The 13,678-nt window shown below is 36.2% G+C and overlaps 1 long non-coding RNA gene across 1 annotated transcript; it reads left to right on the plus strand.

Moving 5' to 3' along the window:
* Positions 1-1,993: 1,993 nt before the first annotated feature.
* LOC145109961 (uncharacterized) lies at positions 1,994-4,449 on the plus strand. Its single transcript, XR_013709360.1, has 3 exons — positions 1,994-2,329; positions 2,958-3,047; positions 4,394-4,449. It is a non-coding gene; the product is annotated as an uncharacterized LOC145109961 (long non-coding RNA).
* Positions 4,450-13,678: the final 9,229 nt, after the last annotated feature.

Below are 13,678 nucleotides of genomic sequence, written 5' to 3' on the forward strand. Positions count from 1 at the left end.
GCCAACCTGATCGGAGTGATAACATAAACTCATACCCTGAATTGGGACTGCCTGGCGACAGTCCTTCGCGTAATGCCCCTCCTTGCCACACATGTGGCACCCACTACCAGCTCGACACACACCAGAATGACCCTTGCCACACTTCCCACAAGTGCGGCTCTGCTGAACCCCGGTCCTAGCATCAGCGGTCTTAGACCGCTTCGGCGCCGGCTAAGACTGTGCCGGGGCCTGCCGCTGCTCTCTCAACTGCAGCTCAATCTCCAACTCACGCCGTCTGGCGGCCTCCTGCAACTCTAGAAGAGTATCACATCGTTGGGTAGACGCAAACTGACGGATATCCGTCTTGAGCATGCTCAGATAACGGGTCATCTGAGCCTGCTCGGAAGCAAACTCTGGGCAAAACATCGCCCTCTCAGTGAACATACGGGTGATCTCCGTCACCGACTCTCCATCCTGTCTCAAACTCAGAAACTCTTGTGCCAAACGTTCCCGCTCAACCCGCAGAATGTAACGGGCGCGGAACATGTCCCTGAACTGCTCCCAAGTAACAACAGCTCTCTGATCATCATTGTACGACCCAGTCGCAAGCCTCCACCAGTTCTTGGCCCCGGACCTTAGCAGGTTCAGAGCACACCTAACCTTCTGGTCAGTAGGACACGAGCAGGTGAAGAAACACCCCACCACATCTGAAATCCACCTCATAGCCTTGATGGGATCCTGCGTCCCATCAAAAGTAGGGGGCTTCGTGTTATCGAAGTCCCTGTACTGAAAGCCCATACCAACTCCTCCCCCTGCCGCGGATACAGCTGATGCAGCTGCTGCGGCAGCTGTCTCTGCAAGGGCTGCGTAGCGCTCATCAAAGTACTCCACCATGGCGGTCTTAATCGACCCGAACATCTCCGGCAACTGCGCCCGGAACGCAGCAGCAACCTCATCATGTAGGATCTCTCGAATCCTGGCATCCAACTCCTCTGTACCCATCTGCACAACCGACTCAGGTGTTGTTGGCCCCTCCTGGCCTTTGTCCCCTGATCCTGATCCCGAACCGGATCTAGTCACAAAGCGTCTCGTCATCACCATTCTGAAACATACTGTGACAACCCGGAATTTAGGGCTATTATTATAACCGCTAATCTATCCGTGAATCTCTTGTTTATCCGAATTACTGAGTTTTAGTGTATCTTAAAATAAATAAGTTCATTTTAACTATTATATGATACCTGATGATATCATACTTCCAAATGTATAAAGTCTCAGACGAATCAAACCGCATAAACTGTAACCTTAGGAATACGTCTGAAAAACTGAAAATTCAATAAAAAGTCATTTTTTGCGAAGCAATTATTCTATTCTCATAGTACGTGTTTACCTGTTTCCGAAAATATAAAGAACATCCAAAACGGAGTTCGTATGCAAAAGATACGACTGTTTTAAGAAAATAGAGAGTAAAATATTGTTTTTCTTTAATCGCGTAAAACCGAATCGATCCGTTGAGGCACTTACGCTTTGCTGACGGGATTTCCGATAACGTTTTTGGACTCATGTTATATTCTATTATTTAATTTCACACTCGAAATAATTTTTACAAAAATATTCACAAAAGTCGCGAAAACGGACACCGCGAGCCGTTTAAACGCAAAACTTTAAATGCGATTTCCCGGAGTTCCGTAACTCCAAAAATTAATCCGTTTAATGCTCTGGAATCCTTGAATTAAACTCTATCTAACGGTACATTCGGAAAAATTTCTCGATACCCGAGTCCCGATACACCAAAAATAAGTCAACTTTTAGACATTTAATAAATGGGAGACCATATGTGGGACCCACATGTCTTAGAAGCCAGCCAATAGTCCTTCTAGCCCACGTGGGTTTTCTTCTCCCTTCTTCTCTTCTTCTTGAGTGCAAGTTTTTCCAAAGGTACATGGGTGGAGGTATGGTTGCAATACATGTATGTGTGTATGTGTTATACTATAAATAGAAGGGGTTAGTTGTTTATTTTCCTCACAACTCCAGCCACTTCTTCCCTCTCTAGTTCTTGATCTCTTCCTCTCTAAACTCTCTCTATCTTTCATTCCCGGTTTCAAACTTCACCCCACAACACCATTTGACCACCTAAGCCCACCATTATGCCACCCTTATAACTCCATTAAACACCTACATCACCCGAGGCATCTCTCTGACGAAAGTCATCTCAAAAGGAGGAAGAACCTGAGGTAGAACAACCCCTGGAACCATCTGCTGTCACCACCGATTCACAGCCACCACCCACCACCTCTGTTACAGCTTCAAGACACCGTTGTCACCACCTCCTGCTGTTGCTCCCTCCACCGTAAGTGCACTCCACCTCCCTTATTTCGATCATGCATCATCAAAAATCACAGGAACCATCGATGTTATATATATATATATATATATATATATATATATATATATATATATATATATATTTTTTTTTTTTTCTTGTTCTTCCCTCGTCTTCAGGCATCGACATCAGGAGGATAACCTCCTGATTCCTTTAAATTGATCAAACTTATATATAAAATAAATAAATATGGTCCCTATTTTTCGAAATCGTCCAAATTAGGTCCTTCCTTAATTGTTTTATTTTTCATTTTGTTCGTAAGCACATAAGATCACAGGAGGTGATCAAAATATTTACCAAACTTCATTTCAAATTAATTAAAACCCACCCTCCTTTGAAATTTCTTTGCAAATAAAATCCTAATCCTTAAACTACCATTTCTTTTATTTAGTTTACACCCTTCCATGGAACTTCTTAACAAAATAAGTCCTAAACATATAAATCCCTATTTTAAATTATTTAAAATAACCCCTCACTTGAAAATAGTTAACAAACTTGGTCCCAATTAATTTATTTAAATTTATAAATGGACCTTATGTGTTGGTTAAGTTACCAAACAACTCTCCACATATTAATTTATGTTAATATTTCATAGGCAATTAATTTAATCTCAAAGATTCGTGTTCACGACAATACGTTTCGGTTTCTCGCTTCAATTTTCGAAACCAATCGACAACACATTAAGGTGAGTGTTACGGCCCCACTTTTACATATTTTCGAGGGGGGGGGGGGAATACATGTAGTACTTGTATATCTACTATATATCTATTTTATAAATACTTTGTTTAAACAAACAACACCACCGTTTCTATACAATATAAATCACACAGAAATAGTATTTATTACGCTACTATTTACGGTACGGGGAATCTGGTTTGAAGGGCCGAATGGGTTGCTGGATTTCAGAAGTGCTATAATGCCAAAATGGTCCTGCCCTCGGTGTTTCATGTCTGGCCCTCGTCTGTACATGATAGTACGTGTACTAAGTAATATTTATCATATGAAATACACAAAAAAATATCATTGTTTTGTGTAAATACTTTACCAGTTTTAGAAATAATTGTTTAAACGCTTACATGTTAAGTAAACAAAATTGTTTTAAACCTCAATAGATACATATGTTATGTTGTTAAAGATAATACAACTAATAAAAATAAAATATACGTTCCAACTAAAATTGTGCTATGACTGTATAGCCAGTTATCAACTTGGTAGTTTCATTATATCTCATACATACATAAAAATATATAAGTTTATATATTTTTACATGTTATAGAGCTCGTATCTTAGGCTCATTTATGTGCTTGTAGTCAAAGTTTTATCAATTGTTTAAACAAGTATCGTACTCTTCAATGTGTACGCTTATCAAATATACTTGTCAATTACCTGTTTATCCGTATCTGCGGTTGTTAAGTTCAACCTTGGCAGATAACTTTATCCGTATATCCGTATATCTGTTTATGACATAAATATATAGGTTTATACATTTATACAAGTTATAGAACTTGTATCTTAGGCTCATACATGTGCTTGTGTACACTATACTAAGTTTTGTCAACTGTTTAAACAAGTATCGTACACTTTACGTGTATGCTTATCAAATATACTTGTTGTTTATCCGTATCTGCGGTTGTTAAGTTCAACCTTGGCAGATAACTGTATCCGTATATCCGTATGTTTGTTTATCCGTATCTGCGGTTGTTAAGTACAACCTTGGCAGAAAACTTTATTCGTTACCCGTACAACCATGGATTTGGTTGCTTTCAAACACAGTTTTAAGTATGTAATTACTTATGGAACATAACGTTTTGGCTTTCAAAGATTCATTACAAACACAGTTTTACGTATGGGTTTACTTATACAAACTATACATTTTGGCTTTTAAAGACTCATTGCAAACACTGTTTTAACTGTTATTATACATACAAAGATAATACGTTTTAGACTTATTAAAAGTATTACTGCGTTAGCAGAAAACCTGTGACACTCACCAACATTTGTGTTGACTTTCAAACTTACATGTATTCTTAGGGGATCATCAGACAGGCGTTCAGACAGAAGGTTAGCCGTGGATTGTAGACGACCCAACTAGCTTGTTTTTGTTATCTGCTTACCTGTTTAAGGCAACTACTGTACTATTATTATCTGTAAGAACCCTGTATTCAAACTTAATGATGGAATACAAATGCAATTTTGTTTATCGTTGTACTTGTGCTATATATTCAGTTTATCTGTGATCCATGAACTTAGTCCTGCTCTCGGCATGTTCCGCCTTGGCCGGGGGTGTAACAGAATGGTATCAGAGCTAAATTGGCTATAGAGAACTCGTATCCTCGAAAGAGGAATACAACTATAGCAACTAGCATCTAATAAAAGTATTATTAGTAATGACACTACTTCTCGACTACTTACGATGTCTGGCCGTCATCTGTGCTCGGTAGTCGGGAAGAACAAAACAAATTTTAATAATACTACAAACCCCACCAACCATAATATATAAGAGTTTATATATACTCTGACCCGCGATGAGAACACTTAATAAAATTTTAACATCCCTTCAACTAGAACTACCAACTCAACCCTTTAGGTCAAAAGCCTCAACTAAGGTTAGTACCGTACATAAGTCATACCATAAATAAATCTGGAATGCGCACCTATGTTGTTTATGGTCGGGCCGGTGCACTACCAACCTTGAGCAAGGAGTTTAACAGACTACAACGGTTGAAAGTTTTAGAGATTGAAGGATGTTCTCCAGATTCGCTACAGCAACCTAGTACCTTAGAATCCATATATACATTTTAAAACACTTAATTAGAAATTAAGGTCCCCTTTCCATCATTTGGAAATCTAGAGGATTTCTAAACCAACCACGTTCTCCTTATCATTTGGAAATCTAGAGGATTTCTAAACAAATCGCCTTCTCCTTATCATTTGGAAATCTAGAGGATTTCTAAATCAATCCCTTCTTCTTATAATCCGTAGGATTTTATGAACAAACTATACTAATACGCTATCATAAAATGCACCCCATACATAATTGTTAGGACTTTATAGTGTTAAGACAGCTTAACATGTCCGTTTTGAACATATTAAGACGATGGTCCTGTTTGGTTTTGAGCATTCTAACACTCCTATGGTGTACATGCAACCCTATAAACCTTGGATCTATGTTTTCTCTATTATACATGCAAATATTAAATATTCCAAGGTTTCATCCTAACTAGCATATTATGAAGCACCTATACTACAAAGTTCTAGTTAGATGACATACCTTTTGATGTAGCTTGATGTCTTCAAGCTTTAAGAGCTTAGCCCCAATAGTGTGGAAGCCTCAAGTGGAATAACAAATCACCAAAACACCTTGGAAAACCTTTAGAGAATATGGATACTTGGCTCACACTATGAAATCGGTTATTACCCTCTTTAGTGTATCCACACTAGCCACTAGCATAATTTCATGAACCATAAGACCCTTTATATAGTGTGGAGGATTAGGGTTAAACCCTAATACCCATGACCTTTCATTTCCTAGGATCCATGGGTTAAAGCTCCATGGACTATCCATGAAGACTTAGCCCAACCTAAATGAACTTGGCCCACTACACATATATATATATATCTAAGAGTCCATATTTAATTAGTTCATTTTGATCACTTAATTAATTATAAATTAATTCTTGATCAATACTAATTAAATAATATGATTATATATTAATATATTAGAACTTATAATATATTAATATAAATCATAAATATACTATTCTCAAAAGACTATCCATATAAATTGTGTCGGCGAAGTGCAACCCAAATGGACCATGCCGGGTCGGGTCAAGTACATACCAAATATAGTTATGGACTTAGACATTAATCCAACAGTCTCCCACTTGGATAAGTCTAAAACTATTATTGAGTATGACTTCAAAAACCAACTAGCAATCGTAGCTCTTAAAGCCGCTGTCGAACTCTGATCTTGTCAATGAACTCTAACCTTTGTCAATGACTTGTCCATTAGATAAGGAATCATATATTCCTCTATTATAGATATCATATGGACTGAGACATGGATTATCAATCATTCTCTCTGTCCATTTGTTGTTTCCCGATTTCCGATTTATGATGACTGACTGATTGAACAAATCAAATCAGTCCTGGCTTGGCCAAGCACTCACATGTGTCATCACTAAATCATCGAGGGGCCCACAGATATCGCTTTTATCCCGAAGGTAAAAGGAATGGATAAACTTCGACTCATATGGCTTGTTCTACTACTTGTTGAATCATACACAAAGGCACGTTTTATAACATCGAGTTAGCAAATGCGTTTTCGTGCAATCAATGTACAACCAACTCATAGTAACAACTCATATCTCTAGGTTTGAAGAATATAAGATATTATCGTCTCATGATCACTCGTGATAAAATCCATGAAGTGATTCAAATGAGCGCGGGTTGAATCCAATACTCAGAACTTATGAGCACTACTTTGTACACCAACTTTGTACACCAACTTGGACCTCTACAAGCCAACCCATGACAGTCTTGATTCATATCTACTTCCAACATATGACCGACTATGGATGGTTTGAATAACTTAGTCATTCCGGAAGAATAACCTAGTTATTATGGAAGTCAAAACATGCAAAGTGAAACACAAGAATTAATGAATCAAATATGGTATCAAACCCTATGAATATAAATAGACCACTTTATTTATCACCATACTGATTACTCATTATTCATTGTTTCGGTTTTATCAACTTTATACCTGAATTAAAAACACTAGTTATCCCATGCTCCAAGCATGTACACTATGTTTTTCTAAACAATAGCTTTGCCATACACCAAGTATGCACTCTATGTTTATCTATGATCCTTACTTTGTGAACTAGATCGATTGAACATAATTTCAATGATTCTCTTTTCACACTTGCAAATCCTTGTCGTAAATGTAAGAATTCCTAACATTTATCGAAATCTGTTTAGATTTTAAACTTATATGTACTGTTCCTCTTGTAATGATTATGCACAAAGCCACAAAGACTTGGCAACAATCATTACAGAGTATTCCAATGGAGAGAAATTCCATGGAAACGATGTCTCAAATTCAAAGCGCATTGCTTTGAACATGCTTCTTGCATTAAGTTTCTTTAACTTTACACAGATTGCTTCCACCTATGAAGACAACTCTATATTCCCATTTTGACTACCACTTCTGAACAAGAGTTGCCTCTTTTCAGACTATGTCAATATGGTCCTTCCAATATTAACAGTATACTTCCAACTGTCCTTGAGCAACCAATCTTTGGTAAACCTTAGATTGTCCTCGACAATTGCTTAATCACTTTAGTCATATCCAATTCTAGACATTTTCCTCCTTAATGCCGCAAGGCATTTGGAAAATTCAGAAAGGATAAATATTATAGCACACGTAATCGATCTTGTACCCAAAGCAAATGGGACACGATTCATGATGTCTCACATAAAGACATGATTCTAGACCAGTCTTTTGCTACAATATTTTTATTTGCCATGTTTTCAAAATTTGACTATGAAGAGGGATGCCTTAATCATAATCGAATTTTGAGAACGCAATATATAGAATTTCCTTAAGTTGAACCAATCCAACATGAAATTCATATATATATTCTTGACTAAAGATGATTAAGGTCTCAACCTAAGCCTTTAGAACTGAAATGAAGTATATGCTCTCCCTTAATTATAGCAAAACAACTTTTCCAATCCCTGCAGCCTCACGAATTGAAACTTTTGTTTTCTATAATTAACATTGCTAACTTGCAACACTAACAATAATTGTCATGCTCCCACTAACATGATGATTATTAGCATAACACTTATGCTCCCACTAGCTTTGACATGTACTCAGAAATCAGTTGGACTTCTAGAAATCAATACTTTATTGACTTTCTTACCAAAGTTCAGATTTCTGATACGAGATGCTTTGATAAAACTTTATCAAAATCATACACCTTTCCTTAGATAGCATGCATGTGTGTCGAAACAATTTCAGAACTATGAAAAGGGATGCCGTAATCATAGTCTCAATTGTTTAGACCTTTTGCCATCTGCTTCAAATCTACTTGGTGGAAGTGTTTCCTCACCATCATTTTCATGAATCGGAGAGAAACCTTATGACCCTTAGATTTTATGGTGTATGTGTTCTTATCCATGTGAATCGTCAAAACCATAGTCACAAGACAAGGATAATGACAAATCCAAACTCATATGGACTGAACTTATGCAATCTTAACTTCTTGCCACCTGGCAGTATAGGGCCTGCCATTGCTTCCAAGTTGTTATGCAACCAATTGAGAACTTTCAGAACTCCTATGCAAAGCCAACTTTAACTAGAATGGGCACAGAATATGTCAACATGATAGGTTATAAACCTCAAGTCGTGTGCTAGTGAAGAACCTCAGGTTTTATTCTTAATTAGTTCTTGAAATTCTTTTTAGGATCTTTAAGACTCCCAGTATCCTCTTGACATATAAGACTATCTTGCCAAATATTCAAGAGATAGTGCGGATTATTTATCAAGACAAACACTTCACACAATTGGCCTAGTTGGTCTTTGTTTTTATCCAAAACATCACAACTTACCAATTTCAAATGTACAAGAGTAGGACACTTTTACTCTTACATTTGACAAGTGTTTTAAACCTTTCTTTAAGATATGTCACTCAATTTACAATCTTGGAGTATGACTCTAAGAATTGTTTTGGAACGAAGTATGACTCATCTTCCTGATCTAACCATTTCAACAATTTATGACTCCTCTTCTTAGTCATAAGAATGCACTAAGATGACCTTTAGAGGACTAATTGTGATATGATTTCTAAATCATTAAGATGATCACAAACATGATACTAAAGTACTCTCCCATCTTTTCAGATTTGAGAAACTTTTATCTTTCTGCCTAATTTGATTTTTCCCATTCGTTCTGCCATATATTGAGACTTTTCCAATGTTTCAGAATTATACTTAAACTTGTAAGTATAACCATATTTACTAAACTTTAGTAAATCAAATAGTCTTAACGAGCTTTGTGGTGGACATGACCAGTGCACAAGAATGTGTACTCGATCCCTTTAGTCCTTCACTTGACTCACATATCCATGTGAACAAGTAATTAGTCTTGATTTTCCAATGCTTGAAAGTTCTCATTCATCATACTATTCAACTTGCATGATTCCAAGTTTCGGTCCAATTGAAACTTGGGCGATGAGGAACTTTCCTGATTTGGTAAATTTAGACACTACCACAAATGAAAGAATCAAATCAATTTTCCAATATTGCTGTCAGTGGAATCATATAAGCAACAATTTTCCACAAATGCCATTGTAAGGATACTTCAAATAAATAAAATTAAACAATTTTCTTTTATTTTAAAACTTTGCGGAAAAACTTATCCTTACAATCCACATGTAAAATTGTTGTTATCTATTCCTTAGCAATATATCATAACTTCTTAAGCAACTGCTCAAAATTCTGATGCGATCGAAATCCACCTTCGCGATCAGAATCAGCATATACTTCCTTTAAGATTTCTCTCTATTCTTTGATTCTTAAAACATCAACATGTGACCCAGTCACATCATGTAATGAGGATCTCAGAATAGAACTTAACAGAGTTAGATAATGGGCTCTACCTGATGTAGAGTCAAACTTATTGACTTTAACATCCTTTGGTAAATTTGGCAGCTTTGCAATCAACGCCCCTTCCTTTGGCAAAATAAACATATGAACCTTTTGGTAATGAGACTATCTCAGACTTAGCCTTTCTCTTTACCATTTGGTCAACCGGGTTGACTATGGCCAATCCCTTTCCATTGGGAAGAGAATGCTTTTTCTGGATTTCCAGTGTCACCATTGTCACTGTCCATAAAGTTTTTGGGAAGTTGATATTCTAATCAAATTTGCTTTACTATCGTTCCAAATCATTGCTGATTCAGCAGCACCAAGCAAATAGATATGATCATTAAGGTTCATGTCATAGTCTGTTTCATAGTAGTCCCAAAGGAACTCACTATGTGACTTAGAAAGTGATTGAACATCCAACTTTCTCAAGACTTTGACACCCAACTCTCCCAGCTTGTCAATATGTGACTTCATCTCTAAGATGTGATCACACATAGACCTTGCTTGCCATTAGGGCTTGAGTGACCTTGAACTTGTGGGTTAGGGAGAATAATTGGAGGAGGTGGAGGAAGAGAAGTATGACTTCCATGAGCCAAACTCGGGAAGTCATATTCATTAGGAAAGCTTGGTTTGGGAAGATCATTGTTGTCTAAACCAGACATCAACAATGGGAGAAATTCACGTAAAGTTGATTTAAGTCCTTAATATAACACCCAATATGATATATTAAGGCTAGGACCCAACAAACTATTTTATAACTTGGAAGAGGGATGCCGTAATCCAAGCTATAAAATATTTGAAGGTAGGTGAATGACGATTCACCAATTTCCACCAAGATAAACGAAATGTATTATTAGGTTTTAATTGGTTTTGAAACTCCTAGATTCTTTTGAGATTCATTGAACTTTTCAATGGCATGTTTCAATCTCGAGTGTGCCCTTCAGGTTTTGTGACTGGGATGCCGAGGATCACAAAACAAGGTGTGAAGTAACCATGCAAATATACTTGGTACCCTTAATATTTACCCCTCAATCGATGTGCCGGTTAACCACACACGCTCCAACGATACTATGATAAACATTAAGTTACCCTTTGCCTACCTTGTTAAGTCCAGGTTAGTGTGCCGGTTAACCACACACGCTCCACTAACAGCTTAAACAAAGTGCAATGTGTAATTTCATGGATTAGCACCTTATTCATATTTTCCTAAGTAACTAAGATTGGGAATTTATAAGTGTTTAGTTACTTAGTATTTATCATTATACTTATAATGAAGGGAGAATTATAGTCCTTGTCCTACCTGTTCGGCTAACGACCCTCCACCGGTCAAGGAAGCGGTGAGTGAGAGTGGACACCCATTAAACTGCCATTTTATAGGCAGTAACCTTATATCCCCCTTATAGAACGACTTCGTGAATGAGGCCTACTAATGGTAAGACGACTTTACTCTTATACATATATATAAATATTATTAACTTATAATATTATAAAGTATAAGGGTTGAATTTTAACTTTTAAAATTCTAAGGGCTTAACTTGGAATTAAGGGATTCATAAGTGAAAACTTTACAAATTCCAAAACTTGAGGGCAAGTTTTTGAAACTATTCAAAACTTTTCATTTCATAACTTATGAGTTTAATGGTTCATTAAAATGAAGACTCTTCATTTTTTATGTAACCTCTTATTCTTTAATAACACTTCTAAAGAAGTGACCCTTAAACATCCATAACTTGAGGACAAGTTATGGAGTCATAATACTATTTAATGAAAAAGACTCTTCATTTTTTTTATGTAACCTATGACATTTTTATGAGTTTTAAGATTCATAAGTGTGACCTTTTATGTAACTTGAGGACAAGTTACAAAAACACATTTTATGAACTACCTCTAGATTAATTAGGATTGGAAACAACTAAAACACAAATTTTTTTTTTCCATTAATCTAAACTAACTCATAAATCAAGGAAACATAAACACTTTTGGTAATCCATAACTTATGGAGTTAAATGCTTGTTTTATGATGAAACTTTTCATGTTCCATAACTTAAGAATAAGTTCTGGAATTCTTTAAAACATTAACACCAAATTTTGTAACTCCATAAAAACTTTGAATCAATTTTTTTAAAACCTTTTCATATCCATAACTTATGGAGGTTTCAAAACACTTAAGATCACAACTTAAAAAAAACTTTTGAGCTCCAAAATTTTATGACAAAATTTGTAACTCCTTAAAACATTTAGATCAAACTTTTAAAACTAATAAAATAATCATATCATTTTATCTTTTACTAAATTTGACCTAATTCAACTCATATAGCAAATGATTCAAATTTTAAAAATAATTAGTTTTTCACAAAACAAGTAATTATCTTAAAATTTGACAAACTTCATGTTTTTTTTTTTCTTTTTTTTTTTCAACTTTAAAAATCAAACATTTGCATGAATATAACAGAAAACAACCCATGGCTCTGATACCACTGTTGGGTTTTGAGCATTCTAACACTCCTATGGTGTACATGCAACCCTATAAACCTTGGATCTATGTTTTCTCTATTATACATGCAAATATTAAATATTCCAAGGTTTCATCCTAACTAGCATATTATGAAGCACCTATACTACAAAGTTCTAGTTAAATGACATACCTTTTGATGTAGCTTGATGTCTTCAAGCTTTAAGAGCTTAGCCCCAATAGTGTGGAAGCCTCAAGTGGAATCACAAATCACCAAAACACCTTGGAAAACCTTTAGAGAATATGGATACTTGGCTCACACTATGAAATCGGTTATTACCCTCTTTAGTGTATCCACACTAGCCACTAGCATAGTCTCATGAACCATAAGACCCTTTATATAGTGTGGAGGATTAGGGTTAAACCCTAATACCCATGACCTTTCATTTCCTAGGATCCATGGGTTAAAGCTCCATGGACTATCCATGAAGACTTAGCCCAACCTAAATGAACTTGGCCCACTACACATATATATATATATATATATATATATATATATATATCTAAGAGTCCATATTTAATTAGTTCATTTTGATCACTTAATTAATTATAAATTAATTCTTGATCAATACTAATTAAATAATATGATTATATATTAATATATTAGAACTTATAATATATTAATATAAATCATAAATATACTATTCTCAAAAGACTATCCATATAAATTGTGTCGGTGAAGTGCAACCCAAATGGACCATGCCGGGTCGGGTCAAGTACATACCAAATATAGTTATGGACTTAGACATTAATCCAACAGGTCCCATGAAAGGAACCATACGTTCGTCCACCGCCAACTCCCCGAGGCAACCCGAGGAAAACCCCACCTGTAACTCAAACATCAGTGGAAACTACAAACCAGGGAGGAGACCCAGAAGTAACAAATGTAAACCAAACATTCCAGATCAATTCCGATATGATGCAGAACATGCTCGCACAAGGAATTGCTACGGCCTTGGCAGCATACGAAGCAGCTTGAAATGGAAACATTGGGAATAGTGGAAGTGGCAATCCCACAACTCACCAAAACAACCCTAGACACTGCTCCTATAAGGATTTCATGGGCTGCAAACCTTGATCCTTCTACGACACTGAAGGAGCTGTTGGTCTAGCCCGTTGGATAGAAAAGACTGAGGCAGTCTTTCACA

The sequence above is a fragment of the Lactuca virosa genome, chromosome 1 (genome assembly GCF_052849685.1).
Source record: "Lactuca virosa cultivar CGN04683 chromosome 1, Lactuca_virosa_CGN04683_v6, whole genome shotgun sequence".
NCBI lineage: Eukaryota > Viridiplantae > Streptophyta > Magnoliopsida > Asterales > Asteraceae > Lactuca > Lactuca virosa.